Raw genomic sequence first — 5,551 nt, 5'->3', positions numbered from 1 at the left:
GGGGCCTATCAACAGCTAGCACCTAGAGAGAAGACTGAGCAGGTGCACAGCTCACCTGTCGGTCTTTCATACGATATATGATATACGATATGATATACGATATCTTTATTGTCATTGTCCCATGCAGGGCAATGAAATTGAAAAACTACATAAAACTGCATAAAACTACATAAAACTACTACAGAACTACATAAAAACTACATAAAACTACATAAAACATTCAAAAACCCCTAAAAACTCCGAAACCCCATTTTAAAATACACTATACTATAGAGACCCCTTATGTTGCGTTTAGAACCAGAATTGCATTTGCGTAGAAACTGTTTCTCAGGCGGCTAGTCCTGGCCTTTATAACCCTATACCTTCTTCCAGCAGGCAGAAGCTAAAAGAGATCATTTCCGGGGTGCGCACTATCGTAGATTTGATCCAAGGTGGGGAAAGTGCACCCAATTATTCTCTCCGCAGTCTTTACAACCCTGGACAGCATTGTTTTTTCCCTGGCCGTGCAGCTCCCAAACCACACACACAGACCATAAGTTAATATGCTCTCCACAGTGCAATGGTAAAATGACATCAACAGGTCCTTTGAGAGATTGCTTTTCCGGAGGATTCTCAGAAGATATAACCTCTGCTGTGCTCTCTTCACCAGGCCTTTGCTGTTTTCTCCCCAGGTTAGGTCATAACCTGGTTAGGTCATAGCAGCATAGGTCATAGCAGCACCAGGTTAGGTCATAGCAGCATAACATAGGAAGCTGCTTTATACCGGATTAGACCATTGGTCCATGTAGCTCAGGACTGCCTGCACTGACTGGCAGCAGCTCTCCAGAGTTTCAGACACGGGTTTCTCCCAGCTCTGCCTGTCGGGGACTGAATCTGGGACTTTCTGCATGCAACTTCTTCCCAACTACAGTGAGATATATTTCTATTTAAATTGTAGCAATCATTTCTAATTCTGTGCACCTCCATATTAGCATATGTAAATATTGTGCCAATCGGTGTCCTTGTTTTCATGATGCATAAGTCGGCCTGGCATATTGTGAGCTACCAGAAATTCTAAAAATACTTCAGAAACACCAGATGTAACAAGGCACAAACTCCGCGTCCTCCTTTCAGCTGGTTGTTCAGCAAGCACAACCTAGGAGGCCCATTTCGAACAATGTTCCCAAAATGCAATTGTTGTGATCCATACTTAGTTAACAAAAGTTTCCTTTTAACACGCGGCAGCATTAACGGTTCTCCGGGGGTTACTCTGTGCACAAGTACAATACATGTTTCCCTTTTCCCCCTGCTTTTGCAAACAAGGACTTCCAAGTGGTTTCTGATCTGCACTAAGGCAGAGCTTTCTACCCTCTTGAACACACACACACACACACACACACACACACACACACAGACACTTCTTACAACTGTATTTTAATGAGGGAATATCACCTTGCCTTCAGCAAGCCCTCTCCCTTTGCCATTCAGAGGTTGTTTGTAGTCAACGCCTTACAACTCCGAGAACAATAACATTCAGGAGGCTGTTTGAGTGCCGTATGCCGCTGCCACTTCCCTGGGAATTTTGTTTATTTGCCACAGGCGGTCACAAGAGGGAAAAACTTTCAAAGCCCAGATAGATGCCCATCTAGGGAGGGAAATGAAACGAAACGAGCATTCTTTGCAGGCTCCCGCTGTACTTTTGTGCATGCCTGTGCATCTTTCTGGCTTAAGAACGAAGAAGAACTGAGGATAACAGGTGGTTTAACGGGCAGTGCAAATAAAACTGTAAACTCCTGGTGTAACTGCATGGAGGGTGCTAAACCCCAGAATGAATGTAGCAGGCAGTGGCCCCTGAGTCCAGACCCTCCAAGTGTCCCTGTTACGGAAATTATGGGGGGGGGCACATCTTTAAAGTTAAATGTTACAAATATTATGCCCGAATGTATCCTTGAATGTTTTCCCTGAATGTAAGCTCAGGGAAGTTACCTAACTTTAAAAATAATATAAAATCAACTCCTTTGCCAGTGTCCTCCATTCCAAAGCTATTTTCCACTTGAAAAAGGACTCCAGGAAGTTCCCAGAGGTGACAATTGCTGGGCTCATTGTTAGCCAAGGGAAGCCAAATCTCATCACCTGACTTGCCTCAGGCTCCAGACATGCAAAGGAAGTTCTATTGTACTTTTGGGTGGTGGGTACTTAAGACATATTTGTCTACGCTAATCTTATACCTGAGTCTTGCCCTGCCATGTCTGAGTATGTTAATCTTGTACCAAGGACTTGTCTGGACATGTTTGCCAAACTAGTATAACCCCTGTCTAACCCTCCCCTTTTGTGACATGTCAGTGATGTAGCAATGATGTAGCAATGATGCTGTATGAACTGTATTCTGGGATATGGTGGGAAAGTTTTAAAAGTCTTTGTCACCCCATCCTCGGGGTTCAAAATTCCTCTTTGAACCTGTTGCGCAATAAACTGATCTACAGCTATTTGCTCTGGTTGGTAGCTGGACTCCTTCCTTTATCCCGCAGGGACCCGCAGGCTCTGCCCGACGAGCTGGGTGACTGAGCAGCCTCACACCTAGATTTTTCCGTAACAGTCCCTATTTTCTGTGGGATGTGATCCATGAGAGGCAGTCAAGTGCAACATTCCTTGAAATGCTAGAGAAGATACGCGAGGGAATGTTTGGTCCAGCCAGTTGAAACTTCTTGTTCCTCCTGTCTGGAGCATCCTTCCTTTTGCATGTGATAGAAAGTGGGCATGATCTAACCTGTCCAGGTAACAAAAGGACGAGTCATGCAGCAACCTCTCTCTTTCTTGACTTCCTTCATTGTTTGACCAGCTTTTTAGCTAGGACTGGGATTATCCACATGAACATATTTGTAACTAAGTTTGCCTTCAGGAATCCAACTGTGAACTGATGTGAGTAAACTTCTTTTATTGACTTTGAATAAGATTGTGGCATTTTATTCTTTTAAGAGAGATTCAAGGGAAATTACCAGGAACGTACTATTCAATCTGAAGACAGACCAAATTGTATAATAGTGAGAGGCTCACACGAGCCTGCACCCAGCTATCTGCTGTGCATGTAAAAAGGGGAATGTAACTCTGGTAAGTAGAGTAACTTGCTAGCACTAGTTAGGAAGGCTATCAATAAACAAGATATCCTCTCCTGCCACCCTGAACATTCCCACATTTTCCAGGGACGGTCCCAGGTTTACAAAAGCCGTCTCAGTTGCTGATTTGATCCCGGAATGTCTCACTTTTGCTTAGGAAGTCCCTATTCTCATCAGAGAAATGTTGGAGGGTATGGAGTTATGCGACCCCTTGAGCCAAGGAGATAAGTAACTATACAACCTTTAGAAGACAGATGGGTGGGGTATAAATAATATATCTATTATTAATGCTTAGGACATCCCTATTTCCATTGGGGGACGTGGGTGGCGCTGTGGGTGAAACCACAGAGCCTAGGACTTGCCGATCAGAAGGTTGGCGGTTCGAATCCCCACGACGGGGTGAGCTCCCGTTGCTCGTCCCCTGCTCCTGCCAACCTAGCAGTTCCAAAGCACGTCAAAGTGCAAGTAGATAAATAGGTGCCGCTCCAGCGGGAAGGTAAACAGCGTTTCCATGTGCTGCTCTGTTTCGCCAGAAGCGGCTTAGTCATGCTGGCCACATGACCTGGAAGCTGTACGCCGGCTCCCTCGGCCAATTAAGCGAGATGAGTGCCGCAACCCCAGAGTCGGTCACGACTGGACCTAATGGTCAGGGGTCCCTTTACCTTTACCTTTATTTCCATTGGAGAAATGTTGGAGGGCATGTCGTTTTGATGAAGCAGTGAGGTTGCTCTCTCTCCCCTATGGCTGAGTCTTGTTTCCTGTAACTGGCTTTCTGCAACAATGAGCTGAACCACTTGCTTGCTAGCTTTCCTGAACGTGCTGGTTTTCTCATCCTTCAAAGAAGAGTTGAGCTGGGTTTTTCCTTCCCCCCCATCTTCTTGAGACAGATCCTAGAGATATATGTGCAACATGCCACCTACTGTGCAATCTGAAGCACTGCTCACTCAGGAGGCGATGACAGCTGTCAAGAGGGTGACACCACTGCTCCTCTGTGCTAACTGCACTCGCTCAGGAACAACCCCCAGTGAGCAAAGTGAGACTTAACTCCCTAGCAAGTGCCATTGGGGCAACATCCACTCTACCGCACGGTAAGGCGCTATAATAATAATAATAATAATAATAATTTATTATTTATACCCCGCCCATCTGGCTGGGTTTCCCCAGCCACTCTGGGCGGCTTCCAAAAGAATATTAAAATACAATGATACATCAAACATTAAAAGCTTCCCTAAACAGGGCTGCCTTCAGATGTCTTCTAAAAGTCTGGTAGTTGTTGTTCTCTTTGACATCTGGTGGGAGGGCGTTCCACAGGGAGGGCGCCACTACTGAGAAGGCCCTCTGCCTGGTTCCCTGTAACTTAGCTTCTCGTAGTGAGGGAACCGCCAGAAGGCCCTCGGTGCTGGACCTCAGTGTCCGGGTAGAACGATGGAGGTGGAGACGCTCCTTCAGGTATACTGGACCGAGGCCGTTTAGGGCTTTAAAGGTCAGCACCAACACTTTGAATTGTGCTCGGAAACGTACTGGGAGCCAATGTAGGTCTTTCAAGACCGGTGTTATATGGTCTCGGCGGCCGTTCCCAGTCACCAGTCTGGCTGCTGCATTCTGGATTAGTTGTAGTTTCCGGGTCACCTTCAAAGGTAGCCCCACGTAGAGCGCATTGCAGTAGTCCAAGCGGGAGATAACCAGAGCATGCACCACTCTGGCAAGGCAGTCCGCGGGCAGATAGGGTCTCAGCCTACGTACCAGATGGAGCTGGTACACAGCTGCCCTGGACACGGATTTAACCTGTGCCTCCATGGACAGCTGTGAGTCCAAAATGACTCCCAGGCTGCGCACCTGGTCCTTCAGGGGCACGGTTACCCCATTCAGGACCAGGGAATCCCCCACACCTGCCCGCCTCCTGTCCCCCAGAAACAGTACTTCTGTCTTGTCAGGATTCAATCTCAATCTGTTTGCCGCCATCCATCCTCCAACCGCCTCCAGACACTCACACAGGACCGTCACCGCCTTCACTGGTTCTGATTTGAAAGAGAGGTAGAGCTGGGTATCATCCGCATACTGATGAACACCCAGCCCAAACCCCCTGATGATCTCTCCCAGCGGCTGCATGTAGATGTTGAAAAGCATGGGGGAGAGGACAGAACCCTGAGGCACCCCACAAGTGAGAGCCCAGGGGTCTGAACACTCATCCCCCACCACCACTTTCTGAACACGGCCCAGGAGGAAGGAGCGGAACCACTGTATGACAGTGCCCCCAGCTCCCAGCCCCTCAAGACGGTCCAGAAGGATGTTATGGTCGATGGTATCAAACGCCGCTGAGAGATCCAGCAGAACTAGGAAACAGCTCTCACCTTTGTCCCTAGCCCGCCGGAGATCATCAACCAGTGCGACCAAGGCAGTTTCAGTCCCGTGATGAGGCCTGAATCCCGATTGGAAGGGATCCAAATGGTCCGCTTCTT

The sequence above is a fragment of the Podarcis bocagei genome (assembly GCF_964188305.1).
Source record: "Podarcis bocagei genome assembly, chromosome: 5".
NCBI lineage: Eukaryota > Metazoa > Chordata > Lepidosauria > Squamata > Lacertidae > Podarcis > Podarcis bocagei.
Note: the sequence above shows the minus strand (reverse complement) of the source record.